General features: G+C 47.7%; 1 long non-coding RNA gene across 1 annotated transcript; it reads left to right on the forward strand.

Moving 5' to 3' along the window:
• The first annotated feature begins 2,173 nt into the window (after positions 1-2,173).
• On the forward strand, positions 2,174-18,919 carry LOC123029873. Its single transcript, XR_006415990.1, has 3 exons — positions 2,174-2,184; positions 10,568-10,574; positions 18,788-18,919. It is a non-coding gene; the product is annotated as an uncharacterized LOC123029873 (long non-coding RNA).
• Positions 18,920-19,318: the final 399 nt, after the last annotated feature.

A 19,318-nucleotide genomic window follows, 5' to 3' on the forward strand; every position in this document is an offset into this window, starting at 1 on the left:
TGACTCTTCAGCACCCCAGCACAAAAAGACTGTCAGAATAGCCTTTTTAGCATGAGTAAAAACGAGACTTCCCATATCCCAGGCTTGTGATCTAAAAGATACGACATTCAAGGAAAATGGAGTTGCGGTTAGAATGTTGGATTGGGACTTGGGAGATCCAATGAAAGTCAGTCATAGATTCTCAGCCTAACCCACCTCCCTGGGTTGGTGTGAGGGTAACATGGAGATGAGAGGAACCTTGCATGCTGCCTTAAGGTTCCTTGCAAGAGAAGGAAAGGTGGAGTATACATGAAATGTAGTTATAATAATAAACACAGGCACTATTTCCTAAAGTTATATTGGATAATTTACAATGGCCTTGTTTGTAATTGGATATTCTCCATTTTTCAGATTTGAGTTAGATTACAAATAAACCCTGAGTTTTTTAGGGATGTTGGAGAAATCTGTGGTGAATTCGAATGAGTTCAGATTTCAATAAATCTGGCTTGCAGATTCTGCTGTGGACCAGCTTTTACCAAGCCACACAGATTCTGCAGACGTGCAGATGGCTTTTCCATTTTGGTGGTTGGGGGAACAGATTTGCACAAATTCATATTAGCACCAATTCACATTAGTTCTCATGCATCAGCACACTGACATGGGTGCATCAGCTCTAACACAAAATAGTGCAAGTAGGACACATTCTGGTTTTAAAAGTCTAAATCTGTGAGTGACCAGACACCAGAACAAAAAATGCCTGAGAGTTCCCAAGACAGAACAGTTTTAATAAAACCTGTGCATCCCTACTGGTAACAGTGGGTATCCTGTCCCACCTGTTCTGCTCTTCTCTCTCCCTCCTTCCTCCACATCGAAATGGTCTATTGTGGTCCTCTTCCCACATCTGTTGGAACAGAGGCGGGGAGTGCCGGTCCACCAAGGGAAAACCATTTCTTGTGGAGTAACAGCATGCCCTGGGGATGGCTTTCAGAGTTCAGCTTCCACAGGAGGAAGGAAGGTGGACCCTGGAGACTTTCTGGGGCTGAACCTGATGCACAGAGGACCACAGGACTGCAGATGGTGGGAGAAGAGCACAGCTTGGTGCTTACCTCTGGAAATTTGTCTGTCTATAAACAGAAGAGTCTGTAAAAGGGAGTGGGATTGTCCTTGGGTGTCCTGGAGGGAAGACTACAACCTCCCTTCCCCCTCCTGTGGTCCTGCTACTGCTCCATCCCCACCCTCTTGCCTACAGCTGCTATTCCCATGCACTGTCACTGCATGCAGGCAACTAACTTTGTGGCTCGGTTTGCTGCTATGTCGTGTTAGAGAGTGGAGACAGCAACATGCAGCCAGGTGTGGGCTCAAGATTGGTTGGACAGGTGTACCTTTGGGGTTCAAAGAGCCAATGCACCTGCCATCCTTTAATTTTTTCCCCAACTGGAAAGTACATCAATATGATGATGCACAATGAGCCCCACTTTATGCCGGAGGAAGCCAACCCTGAAAAAAGCTGCTGTGTGAACTTTCTGTGTGCTTGGTGTCCCTGCTCCAGGGCAGGCCGGGGGTGGGGGTGGGGAGCCCGAGGGCTGTGCTGAAGCAAGCAAGCGGTTGGCGCACGGATCAAGGCTGCTGCAACCTGCTCTTGTGGGTGGCATAACGTGTAAATCAGCCCCGTCTTCTCCTGGCAGCCTGTTTGGCACCTTCTGTTGTCCCGGGGCCCCTCCATCCCTTGCCCCCCTCGCGCTCCCAGTCCTGGCAAAATCCTGAGTGTAATCGGCTTGGGGAAGGAGGCCAACATAAATCAAGCGAGGCAGCTTTAGTGTCTCTGAGGAGAGAACCGGCTCTCTGCAAGGCAGGCACACCCAGGTGGGCAATAAAATGCTGCTGCTGGCCCGGGGAGCAATTTGCTGGCCCCTGAGCTGAGATGCGCCATACACCGCACCAGACCTGCAAGGCCGTAATTTAGCGCTGGGCCCCTGCACGTTTTAATTATCACTGCAGTGGAATTTCAATGGGGGCCGATCCATCTTGCTGCTTGCTGAAGAGCGATTTATGCACCCACGTGCCATTTCATCTCTGGGCCCCGATCTGCATTTTTATGGGCCATCTTGGTGCTTCTTCCCTCAGCAGTCTTAGAGGTGGGGGTGAGGAGGAAGAGAGAGAAAACCCAGGCTTGGCTGCATGGCGGGGCTCAGAAGAGGCTGTTGAGTCTCTGTGCAAGAGGAAGGACATGCCTGCTTTCTTATTAGTGCTGAGGCTACACTCACAGAAGGTCTGTGTGGACACCAGAACTATCTGAGGAATTCCTTTCCTCTCTCACACATGCACACCATGTGCCAACACAAAATAATAGTGCCTGACACAGAGCCCTGCCCCCCTCACACGCACACAGGTTTTGCGACCAAGAAACAGCATCCAGAGTGGAGATCTTCATTTATTTATTACATTTCTATCCTACCTTTCTACTATCGGCGGTGCTCATTATGGCTAATAATATTAAAATATGGACAAAAACACCGTCCTGTAAAATGAACCCATTTATTTAAAGCCCCACCACAATTAAATAGCAGCAAGAACAGGAAATGAACCACACTGACAGGTTCCCCCCGCCCTTAGGCAACAAAACAGTTTACTTGTCGAAGGCTTGCCTGAATAAAAAAAGGCATCTTTGGCTGCCAGCAGAAGGACAGTAACGAGGGGAGCAGTCTGTCTGCCCTTGGCAGGGAGTTGCAGAGTCTGGGAACAGTATCAGACGGCAAGAGCTGGGTTCGTTCTCAAGGGCTTCCATTCACTTGCGTGGGACAAAGAAAATAGACTGCATCTGGGAGAAGGCTAAATGTGCCTCTTGTTTGAGATGCTGAGGACAGTTCTAACATGCAGGAGTGCATCACAGTAGCTCTCCATACTAGCTGCACCCCAAGGAGAGTCCTGAATTGAGGCAGCAGTGCTGATCTGCAGGGGAAGACCTGGGTGCAAATCTCTGGTCAGCCGTGAGGATCACCTCATGCCGATCCCTGTTGGCACCTGGCTTGTCTAACACAAAGATTCTGTGCTGGGCAAGATGGGCCTTCCTCTCCCCTGCACCTCAGCCACCCTGCCGCCTCGGCAAATACTGTTCCAGAAGGCGATACTGTTTGTGTCTGGCAGGCAGTTCCAAGCATATGGGGCAGCAAAAGAGGCGGGGCAGAGTCTACTGGGGAAGCGGAAGACTTGCGGATAGCAAGGGTGGTGCAGCAGAGTCACAGGCAGGGATGTGTCAGGATAAAGGCAAGCCAATTTCTGGTTATGCTACCCCTGCGTGGCTGGTCTGGTAGGGGTTTCAAATGAGACTGCCTCCCAGATCCCCTTGAACATGCTCCGTTGTGCAGGGCGTGACCCAGCCAGAAGCCATACAAGAGCATGGACCACACACCAGTTCCAGGATGGCAAGCATGCCTTCAGTTATGCCAGCCTCGATAGTTTTCTGGCTGCGACCTGTTCATATTGACTCGAGGATCCTACTCTCCCTGTGGAACTTTCTGTATATTAAACATTCAAGAGTTTATGGTAAATGATTGATCACTTCTGCAAAACAACAGGTGGCCAGAAGGCAGATCTCAGGATGTTTTGGACTGTAACTCCCAGAAGCCCCTGCTAGCATGGTCAGTGGTTAGGACTGCTGGGAGCTGAAGAACAAAAGATCTGGTGTTCCACTTTCTGTCTACCTTGATTAAAAGGACAGGGTTAAACTGCAGAGGGTTTTACAATCTTTACTGTACTTCCCTTCATCACAAGTTTCAGATGGTGTGGGGTGCGAGGAGGTCACTATTTTAGCACTGGGGAAGCTGTAGGGCAAGTCAATGAGTAAGTCACGCAGGACGTGAACCCAGGCTGTGCAGAGCCAACAGAAGTTGGGGTTTCACTCCCTGAGCGACCCCTATGAAAGCACCCGACAGCATGGCTCACCATCATCCCCACCGTCAAAATCCACACAGAGGCTCCCGGAGAGCTTCACAGGTGCACTTCCAAGCAGTAAATTCTCCGCCAACACATGCGCGTGCACACCAGCACAGGAAGGGGGAATAAACACTCCCCCTCCCCTATGCAAACACACACAGCCTTGTAATAAACGCTCATTCTTTCTCTGAGCACATCTCCCATTAACTTTTCAGCGCCCCCCGCCCGCCCGCCCCCTGGCTCAACCGGCCGCCCACACTCTGCTTTCTCCTTGTAGTGGCCTGCAGCCTCACTCCCCGGGGGGAGGCTGGGAGCCAGGCACCGTATCAAGTTGTCTTTGCTTAACCCAAGGTTTCGGCAGTTGTAATTTATACACCTGCTCTTTGGGCCAAGAAAAGCCGTTAACTCATCTTTATTGCTGAGGGGAAAAACCCAGGATGCAGCTTAAAGTATTTCATCGCTTGCAGGGTCAAGTTTCCTGGGATAATTGGTTTGTGATCAGGTGAATGTGTGTGTGTGTGTCTTGCAGGGAGGGGTGGCCATTGCAGCTGTGTTGGTGCTGGCAGTGCACAATTAGTCGCAGTGCTCCCATGGCTCTGAAACCAGGAAAAAATGCATAGCCCCCTTTCATTGTGTGGCTTAAACACTCTGTACTTTGACATTACATCTCTGCTTTTGCTTAGGAGCCTAGGAAGTTGCCTTCCCAGTCCAGTGCCATCTGCTCCAGGACCTCAGGGCAGTGGAAGGGGGCAGGAATCTGTCCTGCCTGAACTCTGGCTTTGCCCAGCGGCCTCATACACTTTCCCCCCAGCCACGGAAGATATGTGGCTTTACAGATTTTGTGCAGTTTTTTCCTCCCCTTTCTAAAAGGCTGAATGTCTCTCCTAAGGCTTGGCTACTGGCAGTAAGAACTTTAAGGTAAAATATTTTGGCCTCATCCCTTTGCCTTTCCCTGAGCCACACTTTTTAAATAGGAAAACTCCACTTGCAAAATCGGGAGAGGTGTATGGCATTTTGCCAGATGAATGAGTATTGGTTTGCTTATTAGTTCACAAGTGGAGAATTAGGTAAAGTAACATGAAAATAGAAGCTGAACGAATGTCTTCCTCATCCATATAGGAGAAAACATTATGGTATTGAATGGCTTTAGACAGCAGAATAACCCATCTTCAAAGGATGAGTATGGGTTGAGCATGGGTTGTCACTGAAGTATGGGTTATCATGTCTGAACTCAGGTGAGATAACAAGCCATGGTGAACAACCCCAGGTCACTGTCCACCAAGAGACCATGGGTTCTTTTCAGGGGTTGTGTGTGAAATGAACCATGGCTTGTTAGGGCAGGTGAGTTCAGACAAGACAATTATCCATGGTTGAACAACAACCCATACTCAGTTCTCACCAACCTTCCCCAACCTGGTGTTTGCCAGATGCGTTGAACTGCAACACCTGTCATTCCCAGCCAGCATGGGCAGCTATGTTGGCTATGAATGATGGAAGTTCAAATAGTACAATCCAGCTCCAGGGTCTTAGGTGGAGGAAGGTCGGTCTGTAATGTTATGTTGTGGATAATTGTGTTTGTTTGGCATTTTAGGTTGCAATTCTATGCATGCTTAGACAGATAGTGTGGTGTAGTGGTTAAGAGCACAGGACTGGGACTCAGACGATCTGGGTTCTAGTCCCCGCTCAGCCATGGAGCCAACTGGGTGACTTTGGGCCAGTCACAGACTCTCAGCCCAACCTCCCTCACAGGGTTGCTGTTGTGGGGATAAGATGGAGGAGGAGAATGATGTAAGCTGCCTTGAGCCCTTTGTAGGAAAAAGGCAGGATATAAATTGAAAATAAATAAATAAATAAATGTCTTAGAACTCCCAGCATGCCCCTTCCATTCAGAAATGCGTAGGACTGCCCCCTTGCTTTTTATCTGAAGCATTCTTCAGTTGAGAAAAGGTCCCAGAGCAGCTTTCAAAAATTAGTAATAAAATATTTTCTGCCTTCAGGCTTACTATTCAAAACAGGGATGAGCAGACTCAGGTCTGCAGGGTTTATTCTGTGATTCTGCAGAAATCCTGAGATCCACTCGGTTGAAGTTGGTACAAAAGCCATTTTGGAATGACAGACTTTTCATCTTAGGAATTTGTTTTGCATTCCAGAACTGAATGGAGCCCACTATTCTTTCACAGAAAAATCTATTTCTGATTACTCTCAGCTGCTTCTTCTTTGTAGTATTATTCAGGGATGGGGTTGTAATTAAAGTCTTTTTCTTTTGCTGCACTTGCTAAACAATTCCAAATCATCCACTGATCTAGCAGTAGATCCTAAAGTACTTTCTGTCCACCTCTGATCTAAAAGAAATGACAAAGGGAAAGGGACAGAGGAGAAAAAAAAAAATAAAAACCAGGTGCCACAAAGTTCTTGTAGCAACCAGCTGGAATGGCAACTGCTGGAGCACAGAATGAACTGTAAGCAGCTGATCCCTCAGTGCAGGGGATGGAGAGGTCCTCCTCCTCTTTTCCTGCTTTGCTGCAGCCTCATGGGATGGTAATAACGTGGTTTTGATCCATGCACCAAAGACTTCCATAGCGAACCATACAGAAGCTATGATCCTCCTGCCTAATCCTGTTCAGTAACAGGTGTATACAAAGGCAGATCTGCCCTCCTGGATCCCTTGGCATCTGCAATGAGGCAGGTGGTGCATGGAGAATGGCTTTCTTAGTGGTGATGTCTTTCTTGGAGAGTGTTCCTCTCAAGGGCTTGTGTGTGCATGCATATGCACACATGGTGGGGGCAACTGTGCAGTCTTGTTCTTCTTTTATTCCCCTGTAATTTAATTGCAGACATATTCATGTTTAGCAATCTTTCAGTTATTGTGCTTTTCTGGATGCAGATGATGTGTAAGCTATCCTGGAAATGCTTTCCATTGAAGTGATTGCTGCCATGCCATGCCCTGTGTCTTCGCACACATCAGTGAGGATGAGCATTTTTCTAGCACTACGAGTAGTACTGGCAATAGTAGTAGTAGTAGTAGTAAAAGGACATGCAGCATTGCAGGCCAGGAGCATGAGGGGATAGAACCTGTGTATTTTAGTGACTCCTCATCTCAGAGGGCATCTCCATCAGTTTTGTATAAAGCAGGGGCACTGAAACTCTGGCCTGCCCTGAAGTCCCCAGTCTGCAGGCCCCCTTCCTTACCCACCCACTGATCATCTGGTAGTTTCCAAACTTTTGTGCAGTTTTTTCCTCTGTGCTAAAAGGTTGAACTGCATCTCCTAAGGCTTGGAGATCTTAAGGTGTTTGGCTCAAATATACTAATGCTTTGGCATCGTCCTTTTGCCTTTAGCCCCTCATTTACACAGGAGGAACTAAGGGACACGCTCATGGATGTCACACCAGTGGGACTAAACCTGTTGTCTGCCCTGGTAGTGACAGCAGCCACTGAGAATCAACCAAGCCTCCTAAGGGATTTTATTTACGTTTATTGAAGACAGAGACAATATACAACTAGGCTGGTCATGAATCCTTTTTTGCAGTCTGCTGTTGGAAGGGCTGCCAGAAGACTGTCCCCTGCTTTGAAGGTGTCCACTGTTAGAAGAGCTATCCAAGTCCTGTCTAAAGATAAAGAACCACTGGAAGAAAGAGTTGAGCTTTGAAGTTGCTCATCAATCGCTGCTAAACAGCAGGCAGAGCAAGACACACTCGTGTATGACTGGTTGGATGATGAGATGAACTCTTTGCATGGTCCTGAAAGAAATGGGTACGCCTCAGCAATGGGTGTGCCTTGAGCGTCCTGATGTGTGGCCTGTATTGTGAACAAGAAGCTACTGCTTGGACAGAATATAGAGAACCAGAATGGTTTCCTATGGGCAAAGGCATCAGACAAAGCTGTATTTTATCTCCTTATCTGTTCAGTTTGTACATAGTGCATATCATAAGGAAAGCTGGTTTAGGATGAGAAGAAGAAGGACTAAAATTGGCAGAAGATACACCACTAATTTAAAGCATGTAGATGAAGTTATATTATTGGCAAAAGCTGCAATGAATGGAAACAACTCCTGATGGAAGTAAAAGAAGAAAATGCCAATTCAGGACTGTAGCTGAATGTTAAGAAAACAAAAGTCATAACTACAGATGAATGACACAACTTTAATGTCAACAATGAAGAGACTGAAATTGTGAAAGATTTTGCATATCTTGTCTCAGTCAGCATTTCAAATGGAGACTGAAACCATGAAATTAGAAGAACACAGACCTGGAAGAGCAGCAGTGAAGGAACTCGAAAAGATAATCCAATGTGAGGATGTTTCACTGGAGACCAAGGGTAAGATTGCACTCTTGTATTCCCAATCACGGTGTACAGGTGTGAAAGCAGGACAGTGAAGAGAACTGACAGGAAGAAAATGGATGCATTTGAAACTTGGTGCTGGAGAACAGCTTTGCAAGTACCTTGGACTGACAGATGAACAAGTGAGTCCTAGATCAAATCAAGCCAGAACGTTTCCTGGAAGCAAAAATTATATCACTGAGGCTGTTGTACTTCATGCACATCAAAGGAAGGCCAGACTTCCTGGAGATGACAATCATGCTACGGAAATAGAAGACAGAAGATCAAATATGAATTGTATCAGTTCCACAAAGGAAGTCAGAGCCTTGATTTTACGTACAAGAGCTGAGCCGGACATTTTGGAGGGCATTCGTTCACAGGTTTGCCATAAGTCAGAAAAGACTTAACAGCACGTAAAACAAATTTATCAGTGAACTCATGCTCTTTTTATGTAAACAGTTGTCTATCTGTGTGGATGTATGCCTTCTTTTCTAGAGATTTGGAAATAGCCAGCCTAAGACGACAGAGAGAGTGAGAGATCACCTACTGCCAGCTTCATAAATGAAATAATAGGTAGGCATACCAATGAACAGGCTGTTGGCTCAGCTGTCAGTCGGAATGTTGCCCAACCTTCAGGTGAGCTGGTTGCCTTTTTTAGAAAAATGTTTGAAAATACTGCAGTTCAGCTATATTTACCCATTTATTCATCACCTTCTTCATTTAAAAAAGCAAAGTAAATGCATAACCACTCTGGGTATTGGAAAGGGTGACATCTCTGACACCAGCTGATTAGTGCTGTACATAACTAGTTTGCGCTTGATACTTGCAAAACGCAATGAAAATGGACTCTGGGAGGGAAGGTAAAGCAACATTTGGAGTGAGTGCAGTGAGTGTTGGGCTTCCAAAGTGGCTGCACAGCTCTAAAAGGGCACATCCACGTCTCCCTGCCCACTTTGCCTGCTGTATTCAGCATTTTAAGACACCGCTCCCAAAATTTAAAAACAAACAAGTGGAGAACAGGAATGCTTTTTCCTGTCCAGCTTGTGGAAATGGGATTCTTACTGTTTGTGCTGGAATGAACAAAATCATTAGTAACCACCTAGAAATTCTCTCAGTGTCTATCCACTGAAACAGGATAATGTGCACTTCCCAGAGCATTCAAGTTAAGTAGGCACATCTCAGGACACAACTAAAGACTGGGTGTGTGTGCATGTGGGAGCAGCACCGAAGACAAAAAGACGCCATTGGAAGCGGCTCCTATGTGCTGATCGGGTTTTTTGCGCAGCTACCTTTCCAGCTTCCTCTCCCTCCGCCCCCGTATCTACACATTCATTCAGCTATCCATCCATCCAGCTAGATTTTATTGCCTGCCACAAACCTCTCACTCACTCACTCTGAAAAGCTTCATCATGCGCCGATTAGAGGGCACCGTGTCCCTTCTTCGATGATTACAGATCTGCCCAGCCTGCTTTTCAAAGCTAAAGTGAAACAGAGCTGTGCTTACAGAAAAGAAGGTGGCCAGGCAGAGGGTGCGGGGAGGGCAGCGCGCCCAGAGGTGCCCCCCCGCAATTCCATTCCCCGTCGTCGGCAGAAGAAGAGCGTCTGATCGCTATGATGTATTCTGCTCCCAGGGCCTGCTCCTCTTGAGTTATGGGGAGCACAGTGAAAATCACTTTGCATTAGACTCAGCAGATAAGTAGTGCTGTCCCTTCCGGTCCAGAGAGGCAGCAAGTCCTAGTTCTCAGAGGAAAGTGGGGCCTAACATTTGGAGCGTCTCAGAATGAGCGTTTGCTCTTCCCAGTATGACCTTGGCATCTTTGTCTCTCTCTCTCTGTGTTTAAAGGAACTCACTTGTCACATTTCTCCTGTGGATAACATTATAGATCTCAGCTGCAGAGGGCTTGTGAAGAGCTAATGTGCTTCCTTTAAGGTCAGAGAAGCCGTGTTTAGGCCTGGCCACAGTTGTGCAGAGGCCTGGGCTTGGACAAAGGGCTGCAGAATGGGCCCTAGAGGCAGTGGTGCAGGCAGGGCTGGGCCTCAGGGCTCAAAGGCAGGCCCCTGCAGCCCATGGGTCCTCCCCACAGCCCACCCTGAGAGGGGCAGGGGATGGAGGCAGTGGCAGATGGGCCAGCATGGACATGTCCAGGGCCAGTGGATCTATTATTACTACACTGCATTTCTATCCTACATTTTTTTCTTTTGCCAGGAATCCTAGGTAGCTTACACGGCTCCCTTTTATCCACCCTGTGAGGCAGGTTGGGCTGAGAGGCTATGACTGGCCCAGAGCCACTCAGTGAGCTCTATGGCCAAGTGGGGACTAGAGCCTAGATCTCCCAGGTCCCCAGTCCAGTATTCGAACCTCAACACTACACTGGTGCTGCTGTTTACCTCCTTTATTATTTTGACGGCCATTTTATAGTCAGTGGGAGCAGCTTAGCAGGCACATGTGTGTTTATGGATGCTCACTGAATTCATACTTACTTTAAAAATTCTTCTCTGTCTATTGACAAAATGGCTCTTTTTATCCCCAAGCAAATGTTTTCAGCATCGTGTCAGAAAAAGCTAACTCCATGTTATTCCTCTATAGTCATGTGTAAAATGACAAACTGCACACACTCAGTGTATGTTACCTGAAGGAGCGCTTACATCCATATTTGCCCAGTCGCCCCCTGAGATCGGCGGGAGAGGCCCTTCTCCGGGAGCCCTCCGTGAGAGAAATTAGGAGGGTGGTTACTCGGAGAAGGGCTTTCTCAGCGGTGGCGCCTAAGTTATGGAATGCGCTCCCCAGAGAGGTCCGCCTGGCGCCGTCGTTATTTGTTTTTCGGCGCCAGGCTAAGACCTTTTTATTTAAGCAACATTTTAAATGCTAAATACAATTGAATTTTATCTGGCCAGGGCGGCTTATTTTATAATGTGAGTTTTAATTAAGATTATTTTATATGGATTTTAACTTGTTTTATCTATGTTGTAAGCCGCCCCGAGGCTTCGGCGAATGGGGCGGCATAAAAATGTTTTAATAAATAAATAAATAAATAAATATGTCTCTCTTTTTGAAAAAATCAGGGTTGGGAAATGGGCTGGTTTTGTTTTCTTCTAATGTGTCAAGAATGTAGAAGCTATTGTAGAGCGTGGGATGACATGAGGTGGGAACAGAAGGAAAGCTAGTTCTGTCCTTCATAATTGAAGTAAAACATAGAATCATGCATTTGGAAGGGGCCTAGAAGGCCATCTGTCCTGCTCAATGCAGAACTCAAGTCTCCCATCCAGATTCTAACCAGGCCTGATACTGCTTAGCATCACAAGATTAGGCAGGATCAAGCACTTCAAGTTCTATGGACACAACCAAATAAAACTGGACCGTCTGCTTCATGGACTTATGAAGTCCAGGATCTCAAGAGGCATCACTACCCTGAGAGAGGGCATTGCATTGTCCCACTCTTGCCACACATTATCCAAGCTGTGATAGGCTGGCCTTTATGGTTCATGGTCGACTTGAGCGGGAGTGCACCTGTTGCAGCTGGTCAACCCAAATGCAGGGGAGCAAGGGTGTGGGTGGGTGAGAAGAAGCTGGACTTGGAGAAGGATGAGGAAGGAAGAGGAAAGACGGATCTCCCACATCCCAACAAGCTGACTTGATATCTGATACCCACCATCCACTCAAAACTGACAGGTGGTTTGCTAGTCTTTGTCCCATTCCTGTAACCCTTGCCAGGAAGGTCAATTTCTACTTTACCAGGAGCAGTCTGTGGTTCAAGGGTCTTTTCCACAGCTGCTCCCAGGCTACAAAACTTCCACCCAAGAGAGGTTAGGTTCCCTCCTTTGCTGCTATCCTTCTGCTGGCAGGCAAAAACAGCTTCATTGAAGAAGGTCTTTGGCCTGTATGTGGGGTCTATCGACTGCGTGCTGTTTTAATTCTCTAATAGTTGTGTTTTTATGGCATTTTAATGTGTGTTACTGTTTTAATCTATTCAAAATGTTTTGTAAGCTGACTTGAGTAGGAAGGTGGGGTATAAATCAAATAAACAAATATATAAATAGACATCTTTTCCATGCTTGGCCCTGCCTTAAGAAGCAAGTCAAGTGGAGAGGAAGTCTGCAGACACTTCCAGAACTCCTCCTGCACAACTTGGCAATCTTCCTCCACAACACTTATAGCACAAAGCCTGCAACTCGTGTGCAGAAGAGGGATGCTGTTCACACAGCATTCACATGGGCCTGATTCTCTGTGCACCTGGTTTCAAGTCGGACTCAGGGTCAGAAGAAAGTGAACTGAAGTCTGCAGAGTTAAGCTAAGGGAATCTGATAGATTCCCACCTCCAAAATGGATTCCTTACACAACCCTCTCTGGAAGTACCTAAGATTACCCTGGGTGCTAGTGTGACATTGCCTGTGGTCTTCTTGGAAGCCAAGTGAGATGGAATGGAAGGAATGTGTCTTTATTTGCTCTTCTCCAAAGAAAAGCTGGGTGAAAGAGGACTTGGTCGCCTTTCCTGGGTGCAGCTTGAGTGCTGTCTCATTTAACGCACCTGCTAACAATCCCTGTTCTGTGGCTGGAGAGCAGCAGACCTCAGGCTTGTCAGATCTACTTCATTTTATCCCTAGAACCAAGATTCACCAACCAGAGCTTGATGGAAAACACACACACTTGTATTAAAGAATGGAGTGCATCTCAGTCTACACTGAGCCTAGACATTGGTTCGCAGTTCCAGAACTAAATTTACACAAATGGCTACTTCTGCTGATTGTGCCAAGCTTTCTTCACTGCAACAGTCTAGTTTATGTGGAGCAAAATCATGTTGTTATGTGGGAGTTGGAAATCCTTGCCAATCTAGAGCAAATCACCTATAGAGATCTACCAGTAAATCCCAATCTACCTTCTGCCCATCTCTGTGCCATACAGTTGCAGAACCTCCTCCTCCTATGGAGCTGATTTGATTTGACATCATTTCTTAGGGCAGGTTCACACGACATGACAAGCCATTATGGTTACTTTTCCAGGGTGGTCTGTTACGTTGTCCAAACCCTGTTGTGGTATTTCGGCATGGTACATTTTGTTTATAGAAAGCACAATAATAAACAAAGCTCTGTTCTATGGCTTCCATGCTTCACTGTGGTTTCTCTGATTGTCTGAACTCACATAGAGATTCCCATGGTCCTGGTATGCAGCGACCGCAGCATCCCCTGGACAGAGTGGCAGCTGCTGCAGGATCTGCTCCAGCCATCCAGCTCAGGATGGAATTTCAGGAGTGGTGGCTAATACCAGCATTAGGAGGACTGAGTGGGAAGGGTGGAGACCACGCTAGCAAGGAAGCCATTTGATTGTTTGCCAGGCATGGTCAAGCAAATAAACTGCAAAGCATGGAAACCACACAGGATTGTTTGCTGGGATGTGTGAACCCAGTCGGTGTCTCTGTGTGCTGAAACGGCATGGCCCCAAGGCATGGCCCTGAACCTGAAAGGAATTTTTGTACACGTTTGAAATGGCATGGCAGTGCTTTGATAAATGACCCTCAGAATCTTCAGCCTCGCTGATCCTTTACCATGTTTATAATACTGACTTGAACATCTAATACTGTGCTTCTGTCCAACCACCCCTCCAACATTTCTTTGGGACATTTATATCCATTGATAGAACAGCTTTTAAACTAGTGTAGGTACTTGTGTAAAAATTATGTATCACAGCGTCGTGATTTCTTTGAGAACAATATGCAAGTCTCCAGGTAGAGTGGGTTAATAGCATTGCAGTTGATTTGACCTGACCCAAGTGTCCTTATTGGTATTCCAGTTATTTCTTTATTGTCTGTAGGTGGGTTTTGATTAATATGCCCTGCATTTGTTTAATTATTACTGCTTATTTTAAGATGGTGTCATGAGGTTTTGAGTTTTTAAGGTTCTACATACAGCACTGTTTGTCTGGATTTGTTTATGCACTTCTATGTGAGGGCAGCATGCCCTGAAAGGCGGCTTAAAAATATTTAAGAGGATAAAGTTAATAAACATTCATCCAAACAGCCCTCAAGTGGCTCAGAATGTTTAAAATAAAAGCATAAATAATAATTCAAATGCCCCTTTAAAATCAACAGTAATAAAACAAGAAGACATAAAAGGCAAAAAAGTAACATACAATAAACCAGCAGGAGATAATATAAACATTGTAGCATCAAATTGAAAAGGCCAGTGTCATAAAAATTGCAGTAAGTGTCTTTCCAAAAAAGGATCCGACTAGTTTTTCTCTGGAGAGCACTGAAAGCACCAGATAGGTGCCTACATTGAGAAAGCGCTTTTTTCTGAGTTAACCATTTTGCTACTTCTTCCATGGTCTGTCCTGATCCTCATCCCTCTTCTCTTCCATTTCCAAATGCCCGCATAGCTCTGTCTTGGCTGCCTGGGCCAGCATGAAGGAGAGGCATGGTTGGGCACCTGTCAAGGGTCCAGAATCCAGATGGGCCCCCCTGCAGCTGCTCCTCCCCTTCCCCTTTGCAGCCTGCTTGCTCACCTGCCTCTTGCTCTGGCCCAGGTAATGGTAGTGGCAAAAAGGAGGGGCAGGAGATGCTGCAGCCACCTTGCCTGCTCAGTCTCTGTGGGCCAAGCAAGCAAGTAGAAGTGTGAGGAGAAAGAGCAGCTGGCAACAGGGGTGGCAAGAAGGTAGATTCGTTGAGGGGTCTGGCCCAAAGGCTTCCAAAATCTGGAGCCAGCAGGGTTTCCAGTAGGAGGAGCAACAGGGGACATGCAGCAGACCACTTGGGGTGCCAATACAGTGCTCCCCACTTCCCGCTGTGCGTCTCCTAAGGTAAATGGCAGGGATTGGGCTACGCCAGTCCCAGCCTTCCCCAACTGTTCTGCCAGAGTCACAGCTGTGAGTTGCTTGTGGGGAAGGAGGGGAGGTGGGCAGAGAGAGCAAGGCTGTGGGGCATAACTGTTGGCTCTTGGCACTCTCAGAGGGTCAGTGTTTCCCCTCAGCTTCCTGGTCTGCATAGCCAGTGTCTGCCTTGAGAAAAGGGGGGGGGGAAGAGGTGGGGGGAATCGGCTGTAAATCCAGCAGAGCGCCTAATCGCTGCCATAAATAACCATCTGAAATAGCCGTTAAGAGGGTTGGAGTTCAGGTTGGCATGACAACAGCCGGCTGGTGGTGACTCAGATGTTGGGGAAGCAAGGACTTGGAGAAGTAAGTGGACAAAGCCAGGGCCGAAGGGCAGGTGGTGTGGGTTGTACAGGCAGGATCCTGAGACAGACCAGTATTAGTGTTAGGGGTTTGGGCAGGAGGTCAAGTGTCTCCTCAACAGGTGACACCAGGCCAGGTGGCATATTGGAAAGAAAGGCCTCAGTCTGCACCCATCACATACCCCCTCCAAGATGTCATGGAGGAAAGCTGCCACTCCTTAGGCCCAAGGTAGGGTCATGAGAAGGCAGTGAGCAAGCCCATGGGGTGAGTTGCTTCCACAGGGATGGTTACCGTGGCCTGTCAAGGCATTTTGTTTTGAAATGGGAAGTTTCCAAAGCAATTCCCTGCAAGCTGGAAAGCTAGAGTTCTCTACTGTGCTCCATTTTAAGAAGAATGTCTTTTGTCATCCTGCAACAGTGTTCCTCGACTTGCTGCCCTTCAGATGGGTTGGACTACAACTTCCATGCTAGCTGGGTTGATGGGAGTTGTAGATCAGCCCATCTGGAAAGTGTTGGGGTTGGAAAAGGCTGTCTTTCAAATGGAGAATGTTCAAATTATACACTGCAGGTGAAGAAATGCATGGACAATAACCCCAACTTTCAGCAATATTTCTACCCTCATTTTAGATGATGCTCATGATAGTAATAATTTAGAATGAGAGTTTGCAGCTGCAGCAATGGCGGATGGTGGCCAGGGGATTGTATCTGTGATATACTGAGGCACTGCCTGGTGATTCACACACAGTGCTAAATTTATGCATTGCTGTGACAAACCCAACCCTGTCCCTGCTAGTTTTCAAGCATGTGCAACAGGGTGCCCACCAGCTATACTGGACTACAATTCTCATAATCTCTGACCATTGGCCATGCTGATGGGGGTTATGGGAGCTGTAGTCCCGAAGCCCTGAAGGGCCCTGTTTGCCTAGATCTCTGCACTAGATCCAAAAGCCTTTGGGTCAACCTTGAAGAGTAAATTGATTGGGAAAATTGTGCCTCTGCAGCTACACAGCTGCACCTGCACATGCAGAAACGGCCTGTCACTTGTTGCATGAGGCAGTGTGTGGTGGAGGAGAGGACCAAGGGGGTCTGCTGCTCTAGCCATTTATATGGATTGTTGTGGTTTCTGCGCACCTTCTTTGGGAGCCTGGAGAAGGCCCTCTGAAGCAACAAGTCTCCCCTCTGTCTTATCGTCACAGCCCCTCTGACTGAGTTTGACCAGGACAGAGTCATCTAGGGCACAGTGGACTTGGAACCTGGGTCATCTGGTTTCTCACCTGACCACTGGATGATGCTGCATGTTCCTGCATAGGTCTGGGGCTGTCTCTGCCAATCCTTACAGCACAATCCTATTCAGAGCCCCAGCGTTGAGGCCCTGCAGACTTGGAGCTGGAACCAAATGCGGAGCCCCCACATGGCTCCCTTGCAGCCAGCATGGAAGCAACTGCACTGCATTCTGAGGTGGCAGGTTGGCCCCAGAGAGCAGGAAAAGCATGTGCTGGGGTGTGAGGCAGGGAGGAAGAAGGCTGGAGCAGCCAGCTTATTTATTATTTATTTATTTAAAACATTTCTATGCTGCCCCCATTGCAACAAAGCCTCGGGGCGGCTCACAACAACAACAACAACAACAAAAACCATACAAAATTATACCCTAAAAATATTAAAACCCTGGCCTCCTTCCCTCCTTGCCCTGGTGCTTGATCAAGGTGATTGAAAAGAGCTGTGACATGAAAGGCAGGATGATAACAAAGAGTGCTGATGCTGAGTGTCACTTTATTCATTTTATTTTAATTTATTATATTTAGATCCCACCTTTTTTCCTTTCGAGGAACTCAGGTAGGCTTGCATCACTATCCTCCTCCTCTCAATCTTTTCCTCACACCAACCCTGTTAGGTAGATTGGGCTGAGTCTGTCACTGGCCCAAAGTAGACCCCAGTGAGTTCCATGGCTGAGCAGAGACTAGAACCCAGATCCCGAGTCCCAGTCCTGTGCACCTTTAACCACTACACCACACAGCTCTCCAGTAGAGATGCACTGGATGCACATAAGCCTTTGAGTTCAGACGCTGATGTGCAACATGGAGGGCTTTGGATTGTACCCTTTGTAAATCTGTGTACGTCATACAAAAGTCATACTGCTCAGTGGAGGGAACCTTGACTGAGCTTCAAATCATCACTCAGGAATGACTTACCAAAATCCTGGGCATGCCAGCCACCTTGTCCTCTCCAGCCCGGCTTCTCTATATGTAAAGGAGGAACACAGAAACCTGTTTGTGGAGTTGCTTCAGTGATGAAACGCTCCCACCTTGAGCCTCCGGTATCAGGTCTGGAAGGGAGAGTGGCAGCTTCAGCTTCTCGATTCCATCGCCAGCCCTTGGGCACGCTGAACCTGTTACGCACCAGCACCCCCTGGTGGGTGGCCCCGCGTCTATTGGCTGGCATTCCCGTCTCTCCAAAGGTCTCATATATATCCCTCCTGGGGCCATTGACCTATGAGGGAGTGCCATTTCTGTGCAAGCAAGCTGAGTGCCTCTTTTGGCTGGGAGATGGAATGGCTTCTCCTACCGTTTAATCACAGCGGCCTGCGGTGCAGTTTCCTGCCTTTGGAGACTCAGGGGTTGCCTTTATGGGTTGGAACAAAGCATGTGTAAAAAGTGTAATTGAATCAAGGATGGCAGGGGCCCCGGCTAAGTTGCAAAGACACAGTGGGGGCACTTGCCTCTGCCCAGTGGAGGATGCCATCACATTTCACCTCCCACTGAGCGCATGCACAGCAGTGGCTGACTTGGGATACCACCATCATAAGCCCTGGAGCAAAGGTATTGCAGGGTAACCCTCCTGCTTAGGCTGGGAGGGCGGGGAAGAGCAGCCATAATAGAGCGGCATGTTGCTCTCTTCCCACCCACGGCTGGATGCTCACAATGTTCACAATCTGTCATTTCTGTCCCCAGCCGGGGCCTACATTCCACGTCACCCCTCCCCTTGTATTTGGCACCACGCACATCGCAACAGTTCATCTGGGTGATTATACATCAATTGGTAAAGAGAGGCACTGTAGAAACAGGAGTCATTCCTGCAGGGAGTAATTGCTAAAATCTGGAGCAAGTTAAGAATGACAAGGGGCCTTGAAGGCTGCTGCACTGCCAAATCCCATTGCTCCGGGAATGCTGTTATGGTCTCCGAGAAAGAGGCTGGCTGAAGAGCTGACACCCCTAAGTGTAAGTTGAATAGAAAGCCATGAAAAGCTAGACAACAATGGCCCACCTATCCCCAAGTACCACCAATTTATGCTGTAGCAGGGCATGTGCATATGTATGGTATGCCATCTGTAGAACCTCCACGTGGTAGGACTACTTAGGAGTCAAGGAGATGCTATTGGCAAAGTTGTCTAGGTCAGAGTGGGGGGTGTTCAAGGACAGGGTAGACATGCACATGGTGGGCATGTCGTGAGCGAAACCGGCTGGAGCCAGGGGTCAGACTAGATGGCCCAGGAGACCCCTTCATGCTCGCTCAGTTTCTATCTCAGCTTACCACTTCTTATTGGACTGGTGGAAAGGGTACAGTCAGCACTTGCACCAGCTGCCCCCATAAGGCACAGACAAACCTCCAGCTTACCTCTGATTGGAGACAGTGTGGGGATTCCTCCAGGGGACAGGGCTCAGGGAGGGCAAGGGGTGAGACCCGCATATGGTACTGAATCCTCCGTCAGCCTGATTGGCTGCCAGCATTGAGCTTGCAAGGAAGAGGCAGCCCTCTCCCACCTGATCAGAAGTCCTTCACATAACCTAAGAAGTATAGTGTGCAATACGGCAGAGACCAGGCACGAGACTGCAGGAAAATCCCCAGTCCCCCTTGTCAGACAAAGGCACTTTGCAGCCTCTCAGGCATGCCCACTTGCCAGGCCAATCACAATCTATCATCACTTCCAGG

Source organism: Varanus komodoensis, unplaced genomic scaffold (genome assembly GCF_004798865.1).
Source record: "Varanus komodoensis strain SLA01 unplaced genomic scaffold, ASM479886v1 scaffold41, whole genome shotgun sequence".
Classification (NCBI taxonomy): Eukaryota; Metazoa; Chordata; class Lepidosauria; order Squamata; family Varanidae; genus Varanus; species Varanus komodoensis.